This window comes from Apium graveolens, chromosome 6 (assembly GCF_009905375.1).
Source record: "Apium graveolens cultivar Ventura chromosome 6, ASM990537v1, whole genome shotgun sequence".
NCBI classification, from domain to species: Eukaryota; Viridiplantae; Streptophyta; class Magnoliopsida; order Apiales; family Apiaceae; genus Apium; species Apium graveolens.
Genome location: NC_133652.1, coordinates 221,492,024 through 221,503,112, shown reverse-complemented (window position 1 = coordinate 221,503,112; position 11,089 = coordinate 221,492,024). Strand labels below are relative to the sequence as shown.

General features: G+C 38.9%; 1 non-coding gene across 1 annotated transcript; it reads left to right on the top strand.

The window, feature by feature from the left end:
* Positions 1-10,683: 10,683 nt before the first annotated feature.
* On the top strand, positions 10,684-10,790 carry LOC141670211 (small nucleolar RNA R71). Its single transcript, XR_012554452.1, has one exon. It is a non-coding gene; the product is annotated as a small nucleolar RNA R71 (small nucleolar RNA).
* Positions 10,791-11,089: the final 299 nt, after the last annotated feature.

Below are 11,089 nucleotides of genomic sequence, written 5' to 3'. Positions count from 1 at the left end.
GGTTTATCATATAAGGAAAAATGCTATACCACTGAAGTATTTTGAAGAACTAGAACATGTCTTTTTCTTACTTCAAGTGAATGACAGAATAACAGAAAGTGCTGCAAACTATTTGAACACTCAAATTCAGAGACAAAAAAGGCTTTATTCTGTAAAGTCTGACAAGACATATCTTCCAAAGTACAGAGGTCACAAGGGTGATATTGTTGAAATGAAGCCTAACTCTGCTAAGATTATAACTACCTTTCTGGGTTATAAGGCTGTAGAATTCAATCTTGAGTCTGACAAGGCATATTTGATTAGACTGGATCAGGGCATAAGGAAAGCTAGAATAAATGATCTCAGGGCTGCTATCTTTCAAACTGGTGAAGATTCTGCAGAACTCAAAGATGCTAAAAGGAGGATGATTGATGAACTCAGATATGCTGAGAGATGTTTGTTAAAGAACTATCTCAGAACAACTCCTGCATCAGAGAGATCAGAAAGTGAAGCCAAGTCAAGATCTATAACTGCTCAAATTCTGATATATATACAGACTAAAGTTGTTATCAGAAGTTAAAGTTGGTAAAGCTTTAAGGACTGTAAGTTGTAGTTATCTAGTCAATTTCTCATGCATTTGTACTTAATGTTTTTGACATCATCAAATATCTGTTAAACTTGTATATTATGCTAATTTACAAGTTGGGGGAGATTGTTAGATATATTTGATAATGTCATGTCTAATAGGATTTATGTTTAGTTTTCAGATCTTACTTAAACAGGACAAATCAGTACTTAACCGAGATCAGCACTTATACTGAAGTCAGAACTTAAGTGATCAGTACTTAAGGTTCAGGAGATATTTATCAGGAGATAATATCAAAACTTAAAGGAAACTTTCAGATAAGGAAGGTGGCTGATTGAAAGGAAAGAAGATCGAGACAAACGTAAGAAGAGATATGCATGAAAAAGGAATTGTATAAAGAATGGAATACTTGGAAGAAAAGATATCTGATTGATATATTTTAGGAAGCAGAATTATATTCCATATCAATTAGCGATTATCTTGTAACTGTGTAGTATATAAACACAGACATAGGGTTTACACTATAAGTGTTATCATTATCAAGAATATTATTCATTGTAACCCTAACAGCTCTCGTGATATTTGTTTATCACTGAGAGAGAACAGTTCCATATTGTAACAGAGTTTATTGCATTGAATAAAGTCTGTTTTCTGTTACTTGTGTTATTTGAATTCGATTTGATTGTGCTATACACTGTATTCAACCCCCTTCTACAGTGTGTGTGACCTAACATGGTAGGTGAGGAAAAAGTGGCTTGGAGGTTAGGAAAAAGTTTAATTTAATAAATAAAAGTAATAAAAATGGGTAATATGATGGCACCTATTAATATTTAATGTATAAAGCGAGTGAAGTGGAAGAAAGTAGTGATCGTAAATGAGTGTAATTATTTTTTATATTTTAAAACTTTAATATATTTGAAACGTATACAATTGAGAGACTGTCTCAAAAAGAAAACTGTATACAATTGGACGGGACGAAGGGAGTAAGGGAGTAGTTATTTTTTAATATATGACATTTGACTTTCTATCACACATATTTAGGAGGTTTGAACATATAGTTGAAATAATTTTTTTCGAAAAATTCTTTTTGTGAATAAAAGTTTTGATCTTATATTTTTGTTCAAAAAAAAGAATTTTTAAAAAATAATAATTCGACCTAGATGATCAACACTCTGTTAGGACAAAAACACGCGTTAATATTCACGCAAGTATACGTGATCGCAAGTAATATATAATTAATTCTAGTTCATTCCCAAAGAGACCGGTTTAGGTTAATTTCAACTTATGCACTTATGTAACAATATTATGGTTATTATTCAATGCTAAGATGATAACAAATTGAGATTGTTTATAACTAAGATTATTAGCTAACATGCAATTAACTAAGAGATTAAAAAGGGATTGATTACTATATGACACAAACATGAGATTCTCACTTCATTACTACTTTATTCAATAGCCTTTTCGTTCGTAACCTTGCATGCAATGGTGATGACACTAATCAGACAACACGAAACTAGTAAATGCCAAGTTTCTTTGTACGAATACCCTGCTACTAGACATTCCCAAAAGAGATAAAAGCTGAATAGATACCAATTATATTGAGACCCTATATGTCTATAGAATTTGAAAACATAATGGTTTAATGCGCAAGTTATCTATCGTGATTACATAGGGCAAGTAAGATGGTTAAAATTACCTACGAATCATGCATATCAAATACATGAACCTATGCTAGCATGATAAGTTCTAAATCCCTAAATTCACTTTCGCTTCAATAGAGATTAACACGCTATCTTATAAGTTCGCGACGCTCATAAGACGAATAAGCACAATCAATACTAGGATATCATACAATCACCACACACTAAGGTATAGAAACAAATTAGCTAAAGAAATCCATAAGTAAATCCGTTAGAACCCCACGATAACGATTAGCCCATAACCAAACTCATCATCACCGTGGGTTCTGATGAAAGCATGGTATAATAAACGTAGTCTTTATACTGGATAAATAATAAACCAAGTACATTAAACAAGAGTATAGGTTCAACAAATAAGAAAATTAGCATCCAAGATTATAATTTAAAACAAAGAATCACAAGAATAAACTAGATCCTTTTCGCCTTGGTTGAATTGTGCTATACGGTCTTCTTACGTCTTCTTCTTAAGCTCTGGTATGTCATGTTATGAAAAATGATCTTAAGTTGTCATTATATAGCATCTCGTGCAGATTAGAAGCCCAGAAATCAGAATTATAAGAGAATCGGGATTCTCTCATCTCGGCCTGGCGCGGCCGCTCGCTTCATCAGCGCGGGCGCGCTGACCTTCTGTACTTCTGGCGCGGGCGCGTGCTATCCCAACGCGGGCGCGCCGTACTTCTAGAAAAACTTCTGATTTTGCTTCTCTTTAATTGCTGGTTCTTGACGGTCTTTGCACAAGCGATCTTCATGACAACTTCCTAACACCATTTTAGCATCAAAGCAATGCTAAATCACCTTGATCCCTGATATATGCCTGAAATGCAAAACACTACAAAAAACATCAAAAACACAAATAACTCGAGTACAAAGCACCAAATGAAGCGTTAATAGAGCATTCTATGTGGACAGAAATGCCACTTAAAACACCCCCAAACTTGAACCGATGCTTGTCCTCAAGCATAAACTGACTCAAAGAACAAGAAATAAAAATGCATGAATGCAACTAATATGAATGCAACGATCCCCTCAGATTAACTAAACCAACCAACAAACAACATCTCGACAAATGTAGTTATTCACACAAGTTCAATTAAATCTCACAAACCAGAAGCATACGTGTGTGTAATTGCTTAACAGATGTACTATCACAACTAGATCAATAACCATGACTCACTACTCATCAAGACAATCACAAGGTTATAAATAGAATAAAAGCTAAACTCAAAATGATTGACAACACTTCAATTTTTATATCGGAGTTATTACATGGATTCATACTTTTATTGCTAACACATAAATAACACAAATATGCTTATTTGCCGTGCAATGAGTGAGGTCCACAAAAGACTTATACAATAATATCCATATAGCGAGCACTAGGTTAGTGGATCCCAGACTATGAAAGCCTTATGTCACTAGGCACAAAGTCCCCTAAGAACTTAATAATTCGAGTATTAAAGAGCCCACTCGTGATTAATTATGCATCAACACAATTTTTTTCTATTTTACCATTAAATTTCTCTAATTTTTTTAAATATCCATGTTATTTTACCATTAAGAGAATATCCTAAATTCTAAATATAAACACGTGATTAAACCTCGAAAAACAAATAAGATATGATCATGATCTAGCAATCAAGCAACCTATAATACTTAGTGAAATTTTTATTGCTTCTAGCATGCAAATCAACTTGATAAGATTTAACATCACTAAATACGACATCACTACACTAGCATCATCACAAATCAACCAGTAAAGTAAACTTAAGGGATCAATGATATAATTCACATGAATGAAACTATATGCAACATACATAATAAAATAAAAAAAACTATATGGCAAATATGCAACTATATGAACTAAACTATCATGAATATGCAAACTATATGAGACACCCAAACATATATTCCTTAACTACTACCCCCAAACTTAAAATATACACTATCCTCAGTGAAGGTACTAGTAAGGAATCAGGCATATCTACTCTGAATCAGGGTCATCGCCCTCATGGGGTGGAGTTTCAGGAGTGTCTGGAGATGGGTACACAGAGTCCTCACCGAATACTGGCCACTGGATATCAACTCCTGTAGCTCTGAAAGCAGTACCCAAGGGTAAGGTCCTGTACAAACCGACTATGGATGTCATGCATCGCATCCATCCTCCTCATCAAGCGTCTATACTGTGCTGAACTCAAACCAGCACTGCCTTGTGCTTCCTCCTGCTGCTGCTGTGATCGCGAAGGACCGACCTCCTCACCCAACTGAGCTCTCCATGTTGCCCTACTCGCCAGAGTCGAACCCCCAACATACGTCTGATCAGATGGATGGCCACCCGATAAATGGTTATATGTGTAGCCAAGACCCTTCGGATCAGGCTTCCCACTGTACCACTGCTGCATACTCAATAACGTCGAACTATTAGTCGTGGCACTCGGATGTTGCAGCTGCTCGTGTGCGGGCCAATAAACTCCAACTGCCACACACAGCTTTATCATAATGGACGTATAGGGAATATAACCCGTAGTGCTGCCTCGCAGAAACCTCAAGATATCTTGATAAATCACCATCCCGAGATCTACATCATCTCCCTGAAGAATGCCCCACAATAACCGTGCACGCTCTATAGTAACATTATGCACGTGAGAAGATGGCATGATGTTGGCATAAATAAAAGAATTCCGTGCACGTGCAAACCTGTTCATACACGAGGCAGGGAATGTGGCATACTCATTCGTCCTCTTCTTGAACTTCCAATGAGTCTCTGACATACACAACGTAGCAACAATCAAATTCAAGTCAAAATAATCCCTCGTCTTAGCATTCTAATCCTCCTACTCCGGCCTCCTCTCGGCTGATCGATCACCCTACGAATAGCCTCAGTACTGTAATCCACCGTCAACCCCCTCATCACAGTAAACCGTTCTTATCTGCTTTTGCATCCGCGTAAAACTCGCGAATCACACTCATAGGTACCTCAGCGGGTGCCTCACAAAATGCAATTCACCCCATCTCCATAATTATCTCCAGCAACTTACCATCCCTCTTCGATGGCATAAAACTTCGCTCCTTGGCTATGGGCTTCGAAAGCAGCCTCACATACTCCGCCTCAGCCTCCGGAGTTGAAAACCTAGACGTCACACCACCCACACTCGAAGAATCGGTGGTGCTGCTTCTAATTTGGGTTCGTTTCCTTTTGGGTGCCATTGAAAGTGAATAAGTTTGAGAGAATAGAAGTATATAAGAGAGATTTGTGTTTTTGAGAATTTGAGAAGTGATGGAGAAGTTTGTGTATAAGTGTGTGTATATATAGGAATTTGGGAGAGAATTAGTCATGGAAAAGAAGTGAGATTAGTGTGAGTAATGGGGGTAATGGAATTGATTTGGAATAAAAATTATGGGAAGTGGAGGAGGGAAATTCGGTTAGGAATTGATTTTGTATTCAAAGTCCCGATTTTCTGTTTCTTTTTTTCGACTACAGGGATGCAGCACGTCCGCCCCGCTTGGCAGCGCGGGCGCGCCGTGCTACTGTAGTTTCAGCGCGGCCGCCCCGTTCCTCAGCGCGGGTGCGTCGTGCTACTGTAGTTGGAACTGAATTTTTTTCTCTTTCTAATTTTGTTTTGTTTTTCTCCTTGCTTTTTTCTTCCTTTATCTACTAATGTACAACATACTTGGGTTGCCTCCCAAGAAGCGCTTATTTCACATCGTTAGCTTGACGTAGAATTCCTGAGATCAAATGGACAATAAAACGACATTAATCACCTCACGGTTTTTCGTATCCCCATAGTAATGCTTCAAACGCTGTCCATTTACCTTGAATGCTTGGCTCAGATCATTCTCAAAAATCTCCACCGCTCCATGTGGAAACACAGTTTTGATTATGAAAGGCCCTGACCACCTCGACTTCAATTTTATAGGAAAAAGACAGAGACAAGAGTTGAACAAGAGAACTTGTTGCCCCGGCACAAATGATTTGAGCACTAGCCCCTATCATGCCACCTCTTGACTTTTTCCTTATACATTTTGTTGTTTTTATTTGCTTGAAGTCTAAACTCGTCAAGTTCATTTAATTGAAGCATTCTCTTCTTACCAGCTACATCCATATCAAGGTTTAACTTCTCTAAAGCCTAATATGCTTTATGCTCTAGCTCCACTGGAAAATGACATCCCTTACCATAAACCAGCTGATACGGTGACATGCATAGCGGAGTCTTGTATGCTGTTCGATATGCCCAAACAGCTTCATCAAGATTTAAAGACCAATCTTTCCTCGATGGACACACAACTTTCTCTAAAATATACTTAACCTCTATTAGATACCTCAGCTTGACCATTAGTCTGAGGATGGTAGGAAGTAGCAATTCGATGATTCACATTATATCTTCGTATCATGGCAGTGAACTTGCGATTGCAAAAATGCGATCCCTCGTCACTGATTATAACTCTTGAAGTCCCAAATCTTGTGAATATCTGCTTGTGAAGAAAATTAAGCACTATCTTCACATAATTTGTCGGCAAAACCTTGACTTCAACCCATTTCGATACATAATCAACCGCCAACAAGATATACTGATTATTGCAAGACGAGACAAATGACCCCATGAAGTCGATACCTAAAACATCGAAGACCTCAACCTCAAGAAGCACATTAAGAGGCATCTCATTCCTCTTGGACATATTACGAACCCGCTGGTATCGATCACACTTCAAAACAAGCTGATGCGCATCCTTAAACATTGTGGGCCAAAAGAATCCCGCTTGAAGGATACGAGCTGCTGTCTTTTCTCCACCATAGTGGCCTCCATAAATAGTCGAATGACAGTCTCGCAAGATTCCCCCCGTTTCGCTGTATGGAATACATCTACTGATAATTTGGTCAGCTCCTTGCCTAAAAAAAATGGCTCATCCCATATGTACCACTTCACCTTATGAAGAAACTTCTTCCTTTCAGCAAAAGACAAGTCTGGAGGTATAATGTTGCTCACAAGATAGTTCACAATGTATGCAAACCATGGTTCTTCGTCTTGCACCCCAAACAATTGCTCATCGGGAAAAGACTCATTTATCAATGTCTTATCCTGTGAAGTTGCACTTGGATCTTCCAAACGAGAGAGATGATCAAAGACTTGATTCTCAGTACCTTTTTTGTCCTTGATCTCTAACTCAAATTCATGAAGTAAAAGAACCCAATGAATCAATCTAGACTTCGAGTCCTTCTTTGAGACGAGATAGCAAATTTCAGCGTGATCAATGAAAACTATCACCTTCGTCCTAAGCATATAAGATCGAAACTTCTCGAAATCATAGACAATGGCTAAAACTTCTTTCTTTGTAGTAGTATAGTTCAGTAGAGCACTATTGAGGGTCTTACTAGCATAGTAGACCACATGAAATATGTTGTTCTTTCTCTGCCCAAGAACTACTCCAACTGCATAGTCACTTGCATCGCACATCATCTCAAAAGGCTCATTCCAATCAGGTGCAGTTATGACTGGTATCGTGATTAAATTCTTCTTTACTATCTCAAAAGCAGCAAGGCACTCGTCATCAAACTTAAAAGGAACATCATTCTCTAGAAGATTGCACAAGGGTTTAGAGATTTTGGAAAAGTCCTTGATGAACCGCCTATAGAAACCCGCATGACCAAGAAAGTTGCAGAATCCCTTAACAGAAATTGGTGGAGGAAGGTTTTCAATGACCCCCGCCTTAGCTTTATCCACCTCAAGACCTTTACTAGAGACCTTGTACCCAAGAATAATGCCCTGTCACACCATAAAGTGACATTTTTCCCAGTTGAGAACCATATTGGTCTTAACACACCTTTTAAGAACGGCGCCAAGATTTTGTAAGTACTCGTCAAAAGAATCACCGAACACAGTGAAATCATCCATAAACACCTCCACATTCTGACCAATCAAATCAGAGAAGATAACCATCATGCATCTCTGAAATATGGCAGGTGCTCCACACAACCCAAAAGAAACCCTTCTGAAGGCGAAAGTACCAAATAGACACATGAAGGTAGTCTTTTCCTGATCTTCCGGAGCGATACAAATCTGATTATAACCCGCATAGCCATCCAGAAGATAGTAATACTCATGCCCATCCAACCTGTCAAGCATCTGATCAATGAACGGAAGAGGGAAGTGATCCTTCCTTGTGACTTTGTTCAGCTTCCTGTAGTCCATGCAAACTCTCCACCCCGTGACTATTCGAGTAGGGATGAGCTCATTCTTTTTATTAGCCACAACTGTGATGCCTCCTTTCTTCGGCACGCACTGAACTGGACTCACCCAAGAACTGTCAGAAATAGGGTAGATGATCCCTGCATCTAGCCACTTGAGAATTTCCTTCTTCACAACCTCTTTCATGATCGGATTAAGCCTTCTCTGTTGCTCAACAGTTGGCTTGCTTCCTTCCTCTAGGAGAATTTTGTGCATGCAATAAGAAGGGCTGATTATATTTGTTATAGTCCATCCAATTGCTGATTTGAATCTCTCAGAATTCTCAAGAGCTTTTCCTCATCACTACCTGAAAGGTCAGATGCAATAATAATAGGCAAAGTAGATACATCACCTAAAAAAGCATACCTCAAGTGTTCAGGAAATGGTTTAAGCTCAAGTGTAGGAGCTTCCTCAATAGATGGCTTGAGTCGCCCCTCAGTATTTTTTAGTTCTGACATTCCAAGAGATTTAAAAGGCATATCCAACCTTCTTTTCCAAGGAGAAACATTCAAATATTATAACTGCTCATCACCTTCATCATCTTCGCTATCAAAATTCCCCAACAAGGCCTTCTCTAAGGCATTAGACCTTAGCATTTGATCAAGTTCTGAAGTAACCACAGAATCGACCAACTCCAATTTTAAGCACTCCTCGTTTTTAGTCAGGAATTTCATGGCATTGAATACATTGAAAGTCACATCCTGATCCAGTACTCGCAAGGTAAGCTCACCCTTCTGCACATTTATCAAGGTTCGTCCAGTAGCCAAGAATGGCCTTCCCAAGATTATGGGAATCTTTTTATCCTCCTCAAAATCAAGAATTACAAAATCAACAGGAAAGATGAGTTTATCCACCTTAACCAAGACATCCTCCACAATGCCTCGTGGATATGTAGTAGAGCGATCGACCAACTGCAAGGACATATAAGTAGGCTTTGGATCAGGTAAATCCAACTTTTTGAAGATAGACAAGGGCATCAGATTGATGCTAGCTCCCAAATCACATAAACACTTGTCGAACGACAAATTTTCGAAAGTGCAAGGAATAGTGAAGCTTCCAGGATCTTTAAGCTTTGGAGGCAACTTCTGTTGCAGCACGACACTGTAGTCCTTTGTGAGAGCAATGGTCTCTAAGTCATCAAGCTTCACTTTCCGAGAGAGAATACCTTTCATAAACTTCGCATAACCTAGGCATCTGTTCAAGAGCTTTAGCGAAAGGTATATTGATATGAAGCTTCTTGAACACCTCAAGAAACTTCTCAAACTGCTTATCCAACTTTTTCTTCTACAGCCTCTTAGGAAAAGGAGGTGGAGGATAGATCTGTTTCTCCACTGTATTACCCTCAAGAGGAGTGTGTTCCAGAGTAATCTTTCTTGGTTCTACTTCTGCTTCCTTTTGCACTTCTTCCTCAGCTACTGCTTTATCTTCCGAAACTTGAGATTTTTTGGGATTTGCAACCTTCCCCGTCCTCAATGTGATTTCCTTAACCTGCTCTTTAGATTCCTTCTTGCCTAGAACTTCTGTGTCACTAGGTAGTGAGCCAGGTTGACGATTCAGCAAGGCATTGGAAATCTGCCCAATTTGATTCTCCAAGGTCTTGATAGACACCGCTTGGCTCTTGTACATGAGCCTCAACTCCTCCAATTCAGATTTTTCATTAGATTGTTGCAGCTGGAGTTGTTGTCTTGGTACATATTGTGGTTGCTAAAAACCAGGAGGGTTGTATTGTTTTGCTGCATACCGCTGATAAGGTTATTGTACCGTATTCTGAGTATTGCACTAGCTGAAGTTAGGATGATTGCGGTTGTTGGGATGATAGGTGGCTGGAACTGGTTGCTACGACCTCTGAAAGTTGCTCACGAGCTGAGCTGATTCACTAGAAATAGCACAAAGCTCACAGACACTAGTGATCTGATTAACTCCATAATTAGCCAAAGAATCCACCTTCATCGTCAAAGCCTTAAGCTGAGCAGCAATAGCAGTAGCTGCATCTACCTCCAGAATTTCTGCTACCTTGCCTTGAGTCAGTCTCTGGGAAGGATTATGGTATTCATTAGCAGCCATCAGTTCAATCAATTCATAAGCTTCATCATATATTTTATCCCACAAGGCTTTACCTAATGCTGCATCAAGCATGGATCTAGAAGTTGCACCCAAACCATTATAGAAACAGTTAATGATCATCCAGTCAGGCATCCCATGGTGAGGACACTTCCTAAGCATCTCCTTATATCACTCCCAAGCCTCACACAAAGACTCTCCAGACTGCTGAGCAAATTGAGTAAGAGCATTCCTGATTGCAGTTGTCTTCGCTATAGGAAATAACTTAGTAAGGAATTTTTGAGCGAGTTCTTCCCATTTGGTGATAGAGCCAGGTGGTAGAGAATGTAACCAGCTCCTAGCTTTATCCCTAAAAAAAATGGGAAAAGCCTTAGCTTAATTGCATCTTCAGTAACATTGTTGAATTTGAAAGAGCCGCAGATCTCGATGAAATCTTTAATATGCATGTTGGGATCTTCCGTTGGAGAACCCCAAAATGAACTGACTTCTGTATCATTTGAATCGTGCTAGCTTTGATTTCAAAAGTGTTAGCCGTGATG